Here is a 20,477-nt window from a genome sequence, read left to right on the forward strand (position 1 = left end):
TATCTCAGAATCCACTTGACTGCTACCAAGTGGGATTCTCTTGGGCTTTTCTGGAATCGTGTAGTAATGCCCACTACATGAGCAATGTCCAGTCTACTATGTACAACATAGTGAAATTTACCAATCATTGATCAGTATTCCTTCTCATTTACCAACACTGAGTCATCATCCTTTGATAGTTTACAACTGGTCACCATCGGTGTACCAACCGGTTTGTTGTCTTCCATGCCAAAGGTCTTCAACACCTCTTTGACATAGTTGGACTGAGTGATAAAGATTCCATCTTTCATTTGTTGAATCTATAGTCCAATGAAGAACTTAATCTCCCCTATAAGTGACATCTCAAACTCCTTTTTCATCTCATCTGCAAAATCATGACTCATCTTGTCATCTCCTCCAAAGATTATGTCATCAATAAATACCTCACAGATCAAAATTTGATCTCCTTCTAACTTCAGGTAGATATTACTATCCTCACTTGTTCTCTCAAATCCAATCTTCACAAGATGGGAGTGCAAGCATTCATACCATGCTCTAGGTGTCTGCTTTAGTCAAATCAAGGCCTTATGTAGCCTACACACCATGTCACTGTCTTCTGATAGGGAAAACCCATTTGGTTGCTCTATATACACCTCCTCTTCTAGTATTCCATTTAGGAATGCAGACTTTACATCCATTTGATATAATTTGAATCCCTTGAATGCTGCATATGCAAGAAGCATACGAACTCCTTCCAATCTGGCTACTGGAGAAAAGGTTTCTCCACAGTCTTCTCCTTCTTCTTGGGCATATCCTTTACACACCAGTCTGGCTTTGTTTCTAACCACTAAGCCATCTTCACTTAGCTTATTTCTGAAAACCGATTTGGTGCCAATGACATTTTTATGCTTCGATCTGGGTACCAAAGACCATGTACCATTCTTTTCTATCTAGTCAAGTTCCTCTTCCATTAACTTGATCCAGTCTTCATCTTTATGTGCCTCTCTAAATGTTTTAGGCTCAAATTCAAAGATCATACAAGAGTTTTCTCTGACCTTTCTTCTTGTAAGAATTCATGCATCCTTGTCTCCTATGATCTGCTTTGGATCATGATTCATCTTTGCATACCTAGGAATGATCTTAGTTGTTTCCTCTTGCTTTACTTCTTCATCCTCATCTTCATCAACATCAGCATCTACCGGTGTAGGAGCACTGTTACTGGTGCTAGGTTGTTTTTTAACCGGCTCCCAGAAGGTTACTACCAGTACATCTCCTACTTGCTCACTATTAGTTTCCTTAGATTTCTCAGAGGTTTCATCAACTCTAACATTGATGCTTTCAACAATTCTCTGAGTCCTATTGTTGAAACATTTGAGATCTTTTCTCTTTGTGGAATACCCTAGGAATATTCCCTCATCACATTTAGCATCAAACTTGCTCTGATGTTCACTCCTCTTGATATAACATTTACTACCAAACACTCTGAAGTAGCTTACCATTGGTGTCTTACCAGTCCAATACTCATAAGGTGTTCTATCCTTACCCTTTTTGATGAGTACCTGGTTCATTATGTAGACTGTAGTGCTCACCGCTTCTCTCCAAAAGGTGTGAGCAACCTTCCCTTGGATCAACATAGTTCTAGCTACTTCAACCATAGTCTTCTTATTCCTTTCTGTTAGGCCATTTTTTTGTGGAGTCCAAGGGGCAGACAGTTGCCTCTTGATGCCATTCTATTCACAGTATTTGTTGAATTCATCGGAAGTGAATTCTCCTCCTTGATCAGTTCTTAAGCACTTAATCCTCTTACCGCTTTCTTTTTCAACCAATGCTCTGAAGGCTTTGAACTTTCCAAAAGCTTCAAATTTGTCCTTCAAGAATGTGACCCACATCATTCTTGAGCAATCATCAGTAAGAATCATAAAATACCTATCTCCCTGCACACTCCTAATTTTCATAGGACCACACAAATCAGTATGCACAAGATCAAGTAAATTGTCTACAGTGAAAGGTTTACCTTTGAAGGTTGAGGAAGACATTTTCCCTAGTTGACACTCTCTGCACAAAGGATTCTCCGGTTTTCTCAGCATAGGCAATCCTCTAACTACCTTAATCTTACTGGCCTTCACAATATTATCAAAGTTTACATGGTAAAGTCTCCTATGCCATATCCAGCTATCCTCAAACTTAGCCATTAGATATGTATTGACATTAGCATTTAGCTGAAATAGGTTACCTTTGGTCTACATATCGGTAGCCATTAGCTCACCATTCTTTCCTTTGATTTTGCACACTCCATTTTGAATTCCAGAGTGAGTCCATTATCATTTAGTTGAGCAAAACTCAAAAGGTTGTGTCTGAGACCTTCTACCCAATACACATTGTTAGAACTACTTCTTCCATTCAAAGAGATAGACCCTCTGCCTTTTACCATACATGGTGCATCATTACCAAAACAAACCACACCACCATCATACTCTTCCAGAGATAGAAACTTACTCCAGTCACCAGTCATATGGTGAGAATAGCCACTGTCAATAATCCACTCATTGGAATTATCAAAGTGGGAGACAAGAGCCTTCCTGTTTGATACATCTTCCTTGACTGCTACAAACACAATATCTTCATTTTCTTCATCTTGTGATTCCTCATCAATGACACCTTCATCAACTGCTACAAAACAATTTCTATGATTTGTCCTTGTTGTCACCATTAGGGAAGTTTACAACAATGTTTCCTATCTGGTTACAAGAAAAGCATTTCAAAGGAAGCTTACCTTTGTATTTACCAGTTCCCTTGGGAAGTCTCTTGACAAGAAGAGCTTCAAATTCCATCAGGATCTCCTCATCATCCATTTCTCTAGTTTGTCTTGGTTCACCACTAGTACTAGCTTCTTTATCTTTTCTGGATGATGCAAAAGATGCTCTAAAGGTTGATTTAGTCTTTTGAATACTTCCATCATAATTATTTAGCTCATAAGTTGTTAACTTTGCAATGATGGAGTCCACGGATACCTTTGTCTTGTCTACAGACCTCAACTCCTGAATAGAAGCAACCCTTATTGCATAGATCGGTAATAAGGATCTCAAAACTTTTCTAACAATAGTGGAATCTTCCATTTTACTACCTGCACTCTTCATATCTCCAACAATGGTTTTGATTCTTATTCCATATTGTTGAATGGCCTCTCCTTCAACCATCTGCATGTCTTCAAACTTTCCCCTAAGGCTTTCTTCCTTAGCTTGTTTCACATGCTCATCACCACCATAGATATTCTCAAGGGAATCCCATACTTCTTTGGGATTCTCTTTATCCTAAACATCAATAAACTCAATGTCAGATAAATTACTGATTAGGGCTTCCATGACTTGCCCATTCTCCCGAATCTCTCTCTTTTGATCATCGGTGAGAGTACCAGTAGAGATAACATAAGCATTCTCAACATAGCTCAAGTGTTGAGCACCCATGCTTCTGATGTATATCTTCATTCTATCCTTCCATATTTTAAAGTTGTCTCTATTTAACTTTGGACCTTCCCTCTTCATCATTAGAGTAGGATCTTTACCTCAAGCAGTTAAGCTTACAACACAGAGGACCTGGAGGATGCTCTGATACAAATTGATGAATCAATGATGAACAGTTTGTACCAAACTGGTACTAAGAGGGGAGGGGTGAATCAATACTGACAAAAAAACTTTTCCTTGAATCGATTTGACTGAGAACACCACACTTGACTGGCAAGCAATAGCACTGGTCTAAGCCAGATTACTACCAGTTCAACATAGTAAGAATGTGAAAGACATAAACCAGTAACTCTTGGCTTTCCACACAATCTAACATCATATTTCCACTTCACCCATATGCATACACTAGTAACACATCAACATAAATGTAAAGACTTACTGATTCAACATGCTTTACCACTTGACAGAGAATAACAAAGAATCACATGAAAAGCATCACACATAACACACATATTTTTCACGTGGAAAGCCAACTGGGAAAAACCACGGTGGGAATGAATACCCACAAGCTATTCTTTGAACTCTTTTGAAGTCTTCTCTATTAGGAGCCTAGTCCAGTTAAAGACTTTACAATAGGGTCTGTTAGGAACCAATCTTGCTAGGGATCACCTGGTTAAGGGTTAAACCCTATTAAAGGTTACCTTGTTAGAGGATTTTAAGAACTCAATCATTTTGAGTCACCCTATTAAAGGATTTACAGCAAGCTGGTTAAAGCTACCATGTTAAGGGATTTTCCAACTATTGAAGTGGTTAGAGGTCAATAGGTATTACAATGATCTGGTAACAACACTTCAATGCCAATGCAGATCCACATTAGTTCCTTCCTTCTGCAATCACACTCTATAGGTATCTATTCTCTTATCTGGTTTGGCAAGAATCATGTATCTCTGCACTTAGATACACACACAACATTTGCCAACAACCTCAACATGAAAATCAACATCAACCTTATAGGAAATAGATAGGTCGGTAGCATAAACCCTAAAACCTAAACATTTAGGTTAAGCAATTCAGTCGGTTCAATCCTAACCGTTGAACATGTTGCATTGATTACAATAGTCTTGAATAGATCTCAAGACGTTCTCCAGCATTCATTCTTCACCACTTCTTGGAGGCAGATAACCCATCTGGCATTCTCCACCATTTACAGAGACTTTGCACATTCTTGAGGTAGATAGGATCAATCTCCTTCATGCAAGATCCTTCACGCACACAAGGCTAACATGGCAACACAATCTGTTCTTCATTACAATGCTAACTCATCACATGATGTCATTGGTTGAATCACATAGGCATAGAACACTTCAATCGGAAACCCTGAAGCTAAGACTACCAATCGGTAGTCATACCATATGAAACCTTGATACAAAATATTCCATATACCGGTTCACTTGGACAAACATACTGTATCACTTTTTCACATATACCAGTTCACAACATCATACCAGTTCTCTTGCATCACATATATCAGTTCGCAACATCATACCGATTCTTTTGCAACTTGCTTACTTCAATATACCGGTTCATTCCTCAGCATATTGACATCAATGACAACATACAATATCATCATGTCATCATACTCTGCACATATGCCAATAATAAGCACAAAGAGAGAGAGGACTAAGGAAAGAGGGAAGGTGAAGTGGAGTGATGGAGAGACCTAAATAGGGGAGAGAAGCTCACAAAGAGAGAAAGAGGGATAAAGAGGCAAGAAGAGAGGTGTAGATTGTTGGCCTATTGTCATTGTTGTCATTGATATCATGGATGTCATATTTTATCTGGCATGTATGTATGTAGATTAGTTCAGAATTTTTCTTCAAGTATGCAATATCTCTTTATCATGCAATGTATGTATGCACAACTTTGAGGTTTGGTAGTCACCTTTACCAGAATTTGTTTTTGGGTTTAGTCATATCCGGATGCAACGATGGCACATGTCTCAAGATGCTTTAGATCTAGTCCTATATGGATATTCTAGAAGCATTTTCTTCAAGGTATTTAAGGATTCAAGATGGAAGTCGACACCACATTAAGGTACTTTGATTGCCATAGCATGTGGACAAGTCTGGTCTCACCCCTTTCGATTGAGATGACTTATCAATATGCATGGTTGGTGTGGATATATATTATCATCAGTATTATGTGTTTGATGCATGGCTCTTGAAAAACTTATTTTTAATATATATGTGAAAACACTGTGGATGTGTACTTTGGTGTGTGAATGAAGTGTAGTGACTGTATGAGACTTCTTATGTACTTCAAAGGTACTGTAACTCATGCATCTGATAGATGCAACTATAATAGTTCAAATTTTGTATATTCCATTATCTGGCTGTAAGCCATTTTTGTGTTCGGACAGTGAGTCCAAACTAGTAGTGAGCCTAACCAGCAATGAGCTACCCCTTGTACTATTTAGCCGGTTACATATTACTTCATTCTTGAGAGAATTATCTCTTCATGGTTTTTCCCATGTTAGGTCTTCCAAGTATAAAAGTTGGTGTTATGTGTTCTGTGTCTATATCATTTGTTGCATTTAAATTATGTTATGCCATTGGTTAATTAGAAGTTTTAATAAGTTCAAAGGAATAATGATTCATCCCTCCCCTCTCAGTATTCCAAAAATTCAACATAGATAGAGATAAATAACTAGAGAGGGGAGAGATATAGAAGTGAGAGACATGGAGTCTGGGGAGAGAGGGGTGAGAGATGTAGGGGGAAGAGATAGAGGTGAGAGACATAGAGGTGGATAGATATGGGTAATTTGATGTGGAGGGAGAGGTGTTGAGGTAAAGAGGGAGGGAGGGAGAGACATAGAGATGGGGAGAGAAAGGGTGTGAGGGAGAGGTAGTGATTGAGAGAATGGAGAGACAAGGGATTTAAACAATATCAAAGGAAGAGAGAAGAAGAGAGAGGGAGGCTATAGAGATGGGAGTAATAAGGGAAGGTGCAGTAGAGAGGGAGAGTGGGTGGGAGAGATTTCAAAAGGGGAGAGAGAGGTGAGAGAGAGAAGAAAGGGAGAGATAAGTATAGAGTTTGGGGGAGATAAAGAAATTAAGATAGGATAAGTGAGAGAATTATGATAGGAGTATTGTAATTATAGAAATTTGACTATCTGAAAATTTATATGTTCTTCTGAATCCTAGAATCTATATTATAACTCCTATAAATCTAAAACTACTCTCAAAGATCATGTCAATATATACATAAAATATAACTTAAAGTATAAGAAAGGAAAATATGTCTTTTTCCTTTCTTATACTTAAATGTTATATTTTATGTATATATTTCACTAACAAAGGAAAAGATGGAGGGTGAGAAATAGAGATGGATAAATTTATAATGTAACACATTTGACAAGCACCTAATTTGGTACTCACCAAATATTAAATTTCATTTTTTCACATTTGGCAAGCACCAAATTTGGCACTCATCATATTTGGTGCTCGCCAAATGGTTTGCATTTGGAAACACAATGTCTTTGGCTTAGATGACCATTTTAGGCCTAAGACATGTTTTATTGAAAAGGAAAAAATTTCTCTCATTTGTGATCATGCCCTCCATTAGGTTTGCATGTGTTCCAATGAAAATGAAAATAAACACCATGATTATGTTAATCTCTCTATTAGCTATCCAACCATATGATTATTTTTATACTCTGATTATGCAAAGTTTTTCATCTGTAATTTCTTTTGTTAGTGTACCTATTTTTTGTCAAAAACCAACATGTGTTTTTTTGGGCATAGATTTTTACTCATTCGTCAAATTTTGAAACAAATTACATTTTTAGAAACTAGATTCCATTCTACATATATTGAATTTTTTAAATTTTTTATTAGTTTTCAAAAAAAATAGGAGGGGGCATATGCTCAAATTTTTCTTTTCAGGATGTGTCCACTTCAAAAAATAGTAAAAAATTATATATTCATTAAAAAATTAGCTAAAAAATCCAGCATAAACTACATGGTTTTAGCTAATTTTTCACTAGAGTGATTTTAATTTTTTTTTTTAAGTTGGCATTTTAGGGGGAGCACATCAGATGCTATGTTATGTATTTTTGAAAAAAAAAATAGGACAACTTTGTGTGTTCCCCCTTTTTGAAACCCTTAATCTCCACCATTTTTAAATTAAATTACTATTTTAGAAAGTATATTGGAGCACTACAAATCTTGTTCTTGTTAAATCTTCAAATTTTGAGTGTAACTATCTTTATTTTCTCATCGAATTCTAGACTTTGTTGATTTAAAAAAAAAGTGGCATCTTAAGATCCCTTTTTGGTCCCCCATCTTGGTGCAATTACCTTTTTCCCATTGTGATATCTCACATTGGACCCAAGAAAACATGTATAATAGGGATAATGAATATTCATTAATAGTATCATTTAATTTTAAAAACCTGCCACAAATAAAAGAGCAAGTTAATTGGAGAAAACAAAGATAGAAACAAGATAGAACCTATAGGATCTTAATTGTTAAAATGAGCATGTAATGTGTATAATAATTCTTATTCCCAATCCTTGTAGTGACATATTAGGTCAAATCATGCATTTGAAGAAAATATACTTTTTGTTAAAATTTAAATAATCTACATTATGTCAAAGCATTCAACTTGAGAAATTTCAAATTATATACCTTTTGAATCTATTTTTATTATGTACTATTGGTGGTATTTTTTCTTATCTATGTTAAAGTATCTTCATTATATTTACTATCTATGAATACATGAAGTGTAATTAGAGCCTATTCAAAGCTTGGTTGGTAAGAGGGTCAAAGGTAGTCCCATACTAGAAACTTATGCATGGGTTGCATTATATTTTGGTCATAGGATAAGATGGTTAACAAAGGAAGAGGTGGAAATATTAGAAAAAATAACAAAATATTAAGAATGATCAAATGCAACAACATGATGGTGAAATTGGTGACATTATAAGGGTCATTGAGTCAAGACTGGGGGCCTTTGTGGATATATAAAAGTCCATAATGGTCAAAGTTAAAGATGTCAGAGGTAATGAAAGAACAATTCAAGAACCATAGATATAATGATTAAGCTTCTATTTTAGGAGTATAATTAAGTACAAAATATTAATCTACTAGGGAATTAATGAGAGAAAGAAATAAACACAAGTTTTATGTTCTTTGTTACTTAAGTGGTTTGAATATTGAAGAGTTGTTAGATTGTATCTATTATCTAAAGAATAATTTTGAGTTTCAATAGATATTAAAGGCCTTAGAAGAGTCAAGTATCTATCCATCAACTTGAAGGGACATGCAACCTTATGGTGGGAATATTTGCAAAAAAATAGGGTAAGAAATAATAGACCAAATATCACTAGATGAGATCAAATGGTGACACAAATCGTAAGGAAATTATTTTTAGAAAACTATAATATATATTAGTTCAAGAAATTTAAAAATTTGCATCATACAGGAATGTCTATGGAATACACAAAGAATTTTTATAGACTTGGTGTCTAGGAATGTCACATGAAAAATGGCATCGAGAATGTGTATCATTTATCTAAATGAGTTATGAAATAAAATTCAAGAATAGATTTAATTTTTAAATTTAATAGTTTAAGGGTGCTTCCTAACTTGTGCTAAGAATAAAAGAGAAGATATTTGAGAAGCAACAAAGAGTGTATGGTAAGGGTCATAGAATGATACAACAACATATCATGATAGTGAACAACACTCAAGAGAGGATAAGTCTTCTAAGAAAGGAGAAGGTAAAAGTAGAGGAGTTCATAGAAGGAATTTTAGTGGCACCTAATAGGAGAAATACGTCACAAGGAATTTCAATGTCCAAAGGTAGAGAAGTAACAAAGACACATTAAGAAGAGATTGCACATTACTCAAGTGATAAATGAATTAAGTAGTGATACATAGAATGTAACATCTAATGGTGGAGAGAAATTAATAATACACAAGGTGTTTTTGGTACTTACTAAATAAGATAGATAATTGTGGTTGAGGAAAAGAATCTTACATACTAGGTGTAAGTGAAATGGAAAGTGTTGTAAGATAAACAAAAAATTTTAAAGGAAGTTTGTATATAATCTAGTTTTCATAGAGATGGTATTTAGAAGATGAGCCTAAAATTGGTATAGCATCATATTCCTTTTATGATTTCATGGTTATACAAAAGGGTAAGGGATTTGATAGGTACTAAATGGGAAAAAGTACCCACAAATGATTCTTGCAAATAGAGTTCACATAATATACATGCACAAAAATATGGAAATAATCATGCAACCATGAAGGCAAAAGTTTTGCACAACCTAGAAGATATGAGAAGAGGTAAAAATAAGATAAATTTAATTAATATGGAGGCATACAACTTTTTAACAGCTATAGAGCTACAAAATTGTATTTATCTAGAAGGAAATGAAGGAAGAACCCCTATGTAATAGGAAATAAAAGTGTGTGTTATTCAAGAAGAGGAATCCTAGAAAGGAGAAACATGGTAGGCTAAAAAAAACCCTAGCCACTAGATCACCCTATGAAGTGCAAACATATTATAATGAGAATTGAATATCACTATAGATATGCCCACAAATTTAGGCATAGAATCAAAATTTGGAGATAACTTGTTAACAATAGGAGTCAACAACAATAAGGCATGGTACATTATATCCTCTATAAATTATGCAAAGAAACATAGTAAGGGTAATTAGAGGATGATGGTGAGCCAAACAATGGTGATAGGGAAAAAATTGTTTTTCACTTAGCCAAAATTGAGAAATGCATGTTTGACTTTTTACTTGGGTTGTGTAAAAGTACATTTTCCTATGGTAAAAACTAGAGCAAAAAGGATATCCATTTTTTAAAGTTCAAAATGAATACACATTTTTTTAAACCAAAAATTGATATCCTTATTTATTGGAGTTGTTAATAAAAAATACTATATATAATATTATATATGATTTATATCTAATAATTATAATATATGATAATATACTATAACATATTATATAATGTGGTATAATATTATATAATAATAATATAACATTTTAATTTTGGATTGAAGATCGTATACCAATTATATTAAACTAAAAAACATCAGAAGTCTGGATACATCAAATAGTGATCAAGAATATCACTCCATAAAGTCTATCTAGGCTCACCAAAATATCATAGTACAATGAGAACTAGAAAATTCAAGTCTACCATGTCATAACAGCCTACATCAAGAAGCAAAATATTTAATCCTACACATATTAAGTACTAGAATCATATATATAGAGTGTCCCATATTGTCAAAAGGAATAATTTTATCATCCTTAATCAATGTTCCTACTCTACCCCACTTCATTAGCATCCTCATCCTACTCTTTTGCATTAACTCCTTTATTGTCATCATATTATTCCTCATCATCCCTTTGCAATCCTACCTCTTCATTTGACTGATCCACACCCTCATTTTGTTGTTCCTCCTCTTCTTGATGCTCTTCATCTTCTTCCTCTTGAGCCTCATTGGTTGCCACTTGTTTACCCTTCCTCTTGCCTTTGTCTTGGTGTTTTGGTTGTCCCTTGCTTTCCTTATAGGATTCATAGGTGCCCAGACGAGGGGAAATCATTTCCCAGCTGGTAGTGTTAAAGTTCTGGTGGGACACTTCCATGTATCTAACTGTTGCATCCCTTCTAAGCTAATATTGATTCTCCTTAATGTATACATTTTGCAAATCATTATATTCTTATTGGAATTTTTTGTCCACTTGCCTCAAGTCTTGAGGCCACCACTTCCTTAATATATTCTTTGAATAGGGGAATGATCCCTCTTCAATCACCTTCATAAATTTATTTTTTGGTAATTTCAATGTGAGAGTGACCTATTCAATAACCAATAAGGATGTGAGTCTGAGAGAAAACCTGGTAAGTACTTTATCCTTGCCTTGGTAAAGATGTTCATTATGCTTTCTCCTCAAGACCTAGATAAAGTTTCAATAGAAAGATAAAACCAAAACATAATATTCCTTTTTAAAGTTGATTAACATGACCTATTACAATTTCAAACCAAGAGTTAATATCACAACTATTCTAGCCATCAATCTGGCCCATGAACAAGGACTAGATAGAGATTGCATATCGATAATTCAAGAACAAATGCATCTAACTTTCAAGACATCCATAAACAAGACATATGGCAGTGTTATCATCAAATAGTAGTTTTTGAATCAACATTTGCCATCTAAAACATTTCTTTTTAGGATTAGTCAAACCGGACCAAGAATTAAAGAAGACTTTGGACCATATTTTAACATCCCAATCCAAATTCCAAACCTTATTAACATGCTCAAGAATGCAATCATGATGGACTAAGATCTTATACAAACATTTGGATTTAAGCTTCAAGAAGAGAGAACCATCTGCTCATTTAGCATAAGATAGGCATTCATTATCATCTTTAGTTTGCATGGATTGCTTTAAACACATCGGGCTCTTTTCAAGAACAACATATGTTCTCTTATTGCCAGAAGACAAATTAAATTTCATCTATAATTTGTTCCAATTTTTTAGTATGCCATTACAAAAAATGTCACTGAATATAGAGATGCCCAGGTTATTCCATTTTCTAGAAGAGCACCCCTGTAAAAAGGCTAATGGTTTTCCCTTATGCATTAGATTCCATCAAGGGGATCTACAACCACTTTTTATCCCTTGGTTGAGAATAATAGAATTAGTACCTCTAATCAAACCTTTACAAGTCTCCCAAACCCTCCAAATATTGTGAAAGACTATACAACCTAAAGGCATAAGGCTAAAGTTAGAGAAGAGGTTGTCAACAATGTGGATGTTATCCCATTTCCTTGTATTTTTAGGGTAGGATTATAGAATGTTTTATCTAACTAATATTTTCCAAGGCTCATTACCCTCCATAGCCTTCATAATCCACTTCATGGCTAGAGCTATACCTTGGGTTTTTTTATTCTTTAGTCTCAAACCCCCATCTCATCTAACCAAAGATACCTTTTAATAACCTTGTAAATAATATTCATTTGGTAACTAAAAAAAACCATGCATAAGTGTAGTAGATAGAGTATGAAGAGAGAACCTTCTAACAAACTTGGACTCTGCCAGCAAGAGATAAGTATGGTTTGTTCTAGCTATTCAACTTCTTCTCAATTTTACTAAACATACAGTTCCACATATTAGGTAGGATGGGGGAGACCAAGAAAGGAATGCTAAGATATCTCACAATTTTGTTAAGTCCACCCCACTGCCATCCAAAACTTGTTAGCTATTTTAGAGCCTCATTATTCCGTCCCAGCAAGATGTATTTGAACTCAAAAAACTTGCCCCAAATGCAATACAAAATAATTCCAACCTTTTTCTAAGGTTCCTCATGTTATCTCTATCTAGGATAGGGAATAAAGCTATATCATCCATAAATTGAATTTTAATTAGTAGAGATTCATTAGGAAATTTGATCTCTTGAGAGATAGATTTAAGTAGATCAGATCTCAAAATATAGTGTAAAGCCTCTGAGACAATGACAAACAAGGTAGGGGCCAAGGGGTACCCTAGCCTAATAGATCTACCCAGAGGAAAATCTCTAAATAACTCACCATTTACCTCAACATGTGCATTAGCATCCTTAGATTTAGTAAATCCAATAGTTTCAAGAACTGTGGTAATAAAGGACCACTCTACTCTATCATAGGCTTTCTCAAAATCTAGCAACAAAATACTCACATTTTGTACAACCCTCTTATCCCAACTTAGTCCTTCTCAACTTGTTAACAAGTTTTTTAGAATGTAATGACCTTTAATAAAACCTATTTGGGTCGAGCTAATAATTCTAGGAAGAATGAAAATAAGTCTTCTAGCAAGCAATTTGGCAAAGATCTTATAGGATACATAAAATAATATAATTTGTCTCCATTTTTTTTATATTGCTTGTGTCTGCATATTTGGGTAATAGTTTAATTATACCCTTGCTGATTTCCTTCCCCATAGTGACATTCCTAAATGCATTGTTGTATACTTTGAGAAAATTATCTATTACCCAAGTCATGTTAGCCTTGTAGAATTCAATTGGGAAGACATCAGCTCCAAGAGGCTTCTCATTATTGAAAGAGAGGATGGCATCATTAATCTCACTTTTGGAGATCTTCTTCCCAACCTGATCCATCATGCTTGGGGTGAGTTTCCTTGGGATCATTCTTCTGCATAATTCTTGGGCATCTTAACACTCTACCTTTTTATCTTCAATAGTAAATAGATTCTTGTAGAATTCATGAAACGCTTTGATGATACCATGATTGACATACAACCATTGGTTATTATCCTGAATAGGACCTATCACTTCTCTATCTTCTTTGATTTTTAGCATTTGAAGTGTTAGCAAAAACAATGAAGGAAAACTGAGAGGGGGGGGTGAATCAATTTTCACTGGATTAAACAAATTAAGCACAATCTCCTATCAGATCAACTATAATAAGAATAAAGATAAAAACAATAGCAGAAGCACACTTAACACCAACATTTTTTATGTGGAAAACTCAGTTAAGGGAAAAACCATAGTAGGAACCTACCCATAATAAGATGATACTCTATAGTAGTATGCGTAAATATTACAATGGGGAATGTACTTGTATTCAGGCACACTGCCTAGAGTTCACTGCTCAAAATATAATGACCCTGAAGGCTCCAACCCTCGAGGAAGGTTCACTACCTTACAATAATGTTCGAACTACAATCCAGTTTACATGAACTACAAAGATAGCATCTATTAATGCTTGATGACAATTTTGATTAAGCTCATTTTTCTGCTCTACAAAAATCTCTACTTAATACACCATACTGAAGGATAAATTCTCTTATGCACACATAAACCACTCTTTGATAATGCAGACACTACATCGACACCCAAATTACATGAATATAACCTATTTATACAGATCATCAACCTTGACTACAAGGTTGGCTAAACCCTCAACCCTTAATTATAGAATTACATCACACGATACATAAATAAACCACCAGACCAATACAATTCCATAGATGATATAGCATGGACCTAAATCAAATCTCCAAACATGCATCACCACTAGAAATATTGACAAGATCAACCACAACACACTACACCAAAAATACAGCATAATAAAAAGAATATCACTGGATCAAAAAAATCACCAATACCACATACAAGAGTCAATGTGGACCATCAAAACAAATGGGACATGATCAGGAAATGCCAACAATAAAATTAGAACCATTTGCAATAGCTGCACCAACACCACTTAATCAAATCTTCATCGATCAACACACTAACTCTCAAGAACACTTATCAGCAGCAATTTAGACTAGAAAAATGACTTGTAGAGCAAAATCACAAACCATTTGAAATTTAGATACACATAAACATCCAAAACATTCTCCCAAATCTAAAACAAAAGATATGATCATACCAGAGCACAACAGATCAAATACTAGAAAACTGCAACACTGAACATAGAAGAACAGTCTTCAAATTGGAATCCACAACTCACCCAAATCACCACATAGCTTCATGGAATCAATAAATAATGAAGTATCTCTAGTTTATTCAGCATCCCAAATACATAAACCAACCAAATCAACTCAATGCAAACATCGGAACATAGGAACAACTCTCTGCAACACAAAAATACAAGAATATGTTGACATCAATGACAATAACATATCCTAGCAACAACAATATCCAACAATCTCCCCCTTTGGCATTGATGGAAATATATGAATGTGAAAAACAATGAATGCAAAGGAATGAATTAACACTAGAAATCTCCAACAAACTCCCCCTAAGATCACACTCACAAAGCTCCAAAGATAAAGAAGTTTTTCACATGCATCTCTCCCCTTTGACAACAATGTCAAAGACAGAATACAAATCATGCTTCTCTCCCCAAAAATCATCCTCTAAGAAGGAAAATCTCTCCCTCTTAGGATAAACTCATAACTGATCATCTGAATCACACACTGACTACTTTGGCTGAGTAGCAGAACCAACTCATCAACCCGAATAAATAGATAAGGCTCTGAAATCCATCGGATTAATGCAACTCCATTCATCTATTTTTCATCAAGAGGGGTAGAGACCCCTAACTTGTCTCTTAAAAAGACAAATTTATCTGCAAGCAAAGGTTTAGTGAAAATATCTGCAATCTAATCCTTTGTAGATATATATCCCAATCTGACTTCTTCATCATTGACTTTCTCCATCAAGAAATGATACTTTATTGATACATGCTTTGTTTTAGAATGCAGTATCAGATTCTTGGAAATATTGATAGCACTTGAGTTATCACAATATATAACAGTAGGCTCATCATAAATAACTCTAATATCCTTCAACATCTACTTCATCTAAACTACCTAAGTATAGTTGCTATCAGCATAAATGTATTCAACTTCAATAGTAGATAGAGATACAACATCTTGCTTCTTACTGGACCATGAAATTAACTTCTTCCCTAGATAGAAAGCTCCATCGGTAGTGCTCTTCCGATCATCAATATCACCTGCCCAATCAACATCAATATAAGCACCTAGCAGAAAATCATCATTTTTTGGATACCACAAACCATAGTCAATAGTCCCCTTCAAGTATCTGAAAATCCTTTTTACAATAGTGACATGAGTCTCTTTAGGATCAGCTTGAAATCTAGCACAAAGACAAACATCATGCATAAGATCCGGTCTAGTCTAAGTTAAGTACAACAATCCACCAACCATAGACCTATACAAATTCTAAAACTTTCTGAGATTCGTCATTCTTAGACAACTTGCATCCAGTCACCATAAGAGTTCCAATAAGTTTAGAATCATCTAACCCAAACTTCTTCAATGATTCCTTCACATACTTAGATTGAGAAATGAAAATGCCTTTGTCAATTTGTGTAATATGCGGTCCTAAAAAGAATTTTATCTCACCTATCATAGACATCTCAAATTCCTTTTGTATATCAGCAACAAACTTCATACTCAAATAATCATCTCCTCCAAAAATGATATCATCAACAAAGACTTCAACAATATCAACCTCAAATTATAAATTACTATCATTAGTACCTTTACAAAATCCCAACTTCAACAAATACTTATCCAATCTAGCATACCATGCTCTAGGGGCTTTCTTAAGTCCATATAGTGTTTTCTTCAATTTGCCTACCATATCTCCTTCATCTGATAAAGAAAATCCATCTAGTTTCTCTATGTAGACTTCCTCTTTCAAATCACCATTCAAAAAGGCTGACTTGACATCCATCTAATATACCTTGAAATTCTTGTAACATATGCAAGCAGCAATCGAACAACTTCAATTATAGCTACCAGAGAAAAATTCTCCTCATAATTAGTACCTTCCATCTGAAAACATCCTTTACATACCAATCTTTCTTTATTTCTGACAACTTCACTAGCTTCATTCAGTTTATTCCAGAACACCCATTTAGTACCAATCACATTCTTGTCTTTAGGTCTCTGAATGAGCTCCCATGTGTTGTTCTTCTCAATTTGATTCAGCTCTTCTTCCATTTCTTTTACCCAATTCTCATCTTTACATGCTTCTATAACATCTTTAGGCTCAATCTTTGAAATCAAACATATATCTGTAGTAGCAATCCTTCTCCTAGTCATCACACCTTTATTCTTATCACCAATAATCTGAATGATTCAACCTTACATACCTTGGAGTCTTTTGATTGTTCTGATTGTCGGGCTCTTGAAATTATTCACCAGCAGGAGGAATATCTAGATTACGTACCTCAACCGGATCATTTTGCTTTAAGATCTCAGTCTGCACAAGCTTTGAAATAACATCTTCATCATCAAACTCATATCTGCATGTTTTGATATGCTTTCCAAGACCTTCATCAACCTTCACATTTGCACTCTCCACTATCTTTCTTAGTCTCTTGTTGTAACACTGATAGGCCTTGCTCTTAGTAGAATAACCCAAGAAGATTCCTTCATCACATCTTCCATAAAACTTTCTTATATCCTCATTTCTTTTGATATAACATTTACTTCCAAAAACTCTAAAATATCTAACTGTAGGAACATGACCAAACTATAACTCATAAGGAGTCTTACCAGAATCATTTTTATATGCACCTGGTTGAATGTGTAAACAACAACACTAACAAATTCTCTCTAAAATGTTTGTGCTTCATTTCATTCTATCAGCATAATCCTGGCAGCATCCAAAATGGCTCTGTTCTTTCTTTCAACAACTCCATTTTGTTGAGGGGCTCTAGGAGTAGATAGTTATCTTCTAATTCCATTCTTCCCATAGAATGTATCAAATTCTCTTGATATAAATTCTCCTCCTCTATCAAATCTTAGGCACTTCATCTTCAATCCTATCTTAGTCTCCACTCTAGCTTTAAATATCTTGAACTTCTCCAATGCTTATGATTTCTCCCTTAGAAAGGCAACCCACATCATCCCGGAATAATCATCAATTAGCAACATGAAATATTTGTCACCTTACATTATTCTCACTCTTGTAGGACCACATAAGTTAGTATGCACTAGATCTAACAATCTGTTAGATTAATACAACTTACTCTTAAATGAAGTTCTTTTTTTCTTTCCAATCTGACATTCCTTACATACCGGATTAGCAGGCTTCACAATCTTAGGCAAATCTCTAATAGCTTGCGTAGAACTTATCCTTATCATGTAGTTAAAATTATCATGACACATCCTCCTATGCCATAACCAAATTTCATCAATCTGAGCAATCAAACAATTTTTCTCACTAGCATTCAAGTGAAATATATTACCTTTAGTCTTAGTCCCTGATGCAATCTCTATACCAGAGGTATTTAGGATCTTGCATTTACCATTCTTGAATTTCAAATCATATCCCTTGTCAACCATCTATCTAACACTCAAAATATTATGCTTCAAACCTTTAACATACAAGACATCATCAATATTATGCTTACCATTAAAAGATATAGAACCTCTACAACGAATCAGACAAACTTTATCATCTCCAAATCTCACTATACCACTATCATACCTTTCCATACTCATAAATTTACTTTTATCACTTGTCATATGATGTGAACAACTGCTATCAATCACCCATTCATCTTTCTCTTCAATCTTAGCAACCAAAGCTTTCTCCTCAACAATGTAGCTTGTAGGATTCACTAGTACCTGATCATCTTCCTTGATACAAATAAATACAAACTAGTCTTCTTAATTCCCATTCTCTGATTCTTTATCTATCACACCTACATCCACAACATAATAGCATCTCTTCTAATTTTTGTACTTCCAAAAGGGATTATAGGGCTTATCATTCGTATCATGCTTCTCATATCTATCATAATTATCAGATCTATCGTTCCTTTCATGCTTATCATATCTAGATATTCTTTCAGGTCTCCTAGAAGCAAAATGTCATATCTTATTACAAGAGAAACATTTCAAAATTAACTTTCCATCATACTTCCTAGATCCCTTAGACAATCTCTGAGAAATAAGGGCTTCAAGATCATCCAAATCTCTTTCTTGTTCTTTCATCTCTCTCTTATCTCTTTCATATGTGGATACCCAAGATGAACTTTCTCCCATATCATACTTCTTCTTCTCGAATATAGAGGCTCTAAATGCATTTTTGATTTACCATGCGATTCTCAAAATTTTCTCAACTTGAATGCAACAAGATTTCCAACCAACATGTCTCTAGTCACAGTAGTCACACTTTTGATTTCATCAATAGAAGCTACCTTATGCTTGTAAGAAGAGGGCAATGATCTCAACACTTTAGCAACAATCTCATCTTCTTCAAGAGTTCCACCAGCACATCTAATGTTCATGACAATCTCATTCACCTTAGCCATAAGGATGTTATGTTTTCATCTTCTCCCATCTTCAATACCTCATACTTCCCTTTCAAACTTTGCAACTTAGCTACTTTGACTTGTGCATCTCCTTCATACAAGGTTTCTAACTTCTTTGTGATCTCATGTGCAGTATTCAAACCCATCACATTAGTCATCTCTGAATCATTCAAGGAACTCAGTAATGCTTCCTTATCTCGTATGTTATGTTCAGTATCCTTGATCTCAACAACAATAATCGGTCCATTCTGAGGAACATTGTAGGAATTCTTTGTAATCCTCCAATACTCATCTCCAAGACACTTCAGGTAAACTTTCATTCGGTCCTTCCATACAATATAATTGCTTCCATCAAATCTTGGACTCTCCTTCTTGAACACATAAATTTTCATCTTGAATCTGCTCAAGTGGTCAAGCTTCTTCCAGAGGATCTAGCTCTGATACCAATTGTTGGCAACAACAATGAAGGAAAACTGAGAGGGGGGGTGAATCAATTTTCACTAGATTAAACAAATTAAGCACAATCTTAGATCAGATTAATTATAGTAAGAATAAAGATAAAGACAATAGAAGCAACACACTTAACACCAATATTTTTGACATGGAAAACCTAATTAAGGGAAAAACCATGGTGGGAACCTACTCATAATAAGATGATACTCTATAGTAGTTTGTGTAAATATTACAATGGGGAATGCACTTGCATTCAAGCATAATTTCTAGAGCTCACTGCTCAAAATACAATGACCTAGAAGGCTTGAACCCTCAGGGAAGGTTCACTACCTTACAATAATGTTTAGACTATAATCCGATTTACATGAACTACAAAGATAGAATCTGCTAATGCTTGATGATAGTTCTAGTTAAGCTCATTTGTCTACTCTGTAATAATATTTTCTCAATACATCATACCGAAGGATAAATTCTCTTATGTGCACTTACACCACTCTCTGATAATGCAGACACTAAATCGACACCCAAATGACATGAATATAACACCTATTTATATAGATCATCAACCTTGACTACAAGGTCTGCTAAACCCTCAACCCTTAATTACAAGTTAAATCACATGATACATAAATAAACCATCAGACCAATACAATGCCATAGATGACATATCATGGACCTAAATCAAA

This window comes from Cryptomeria japonica, chromosome 4 (genome assembly GCF_030272615.1).
Source record: "Cryptomeria japonica chromosome 4, Sugi_1.0, whole genome shotgun sequence".
NCBI classification, from domain to species: Eukaryota; Viridiplantae; Streptophyta; class Pinopsida; order Cupressales; family Cupressaceae; genus Cryptomeria; species Cryptomeria japonica.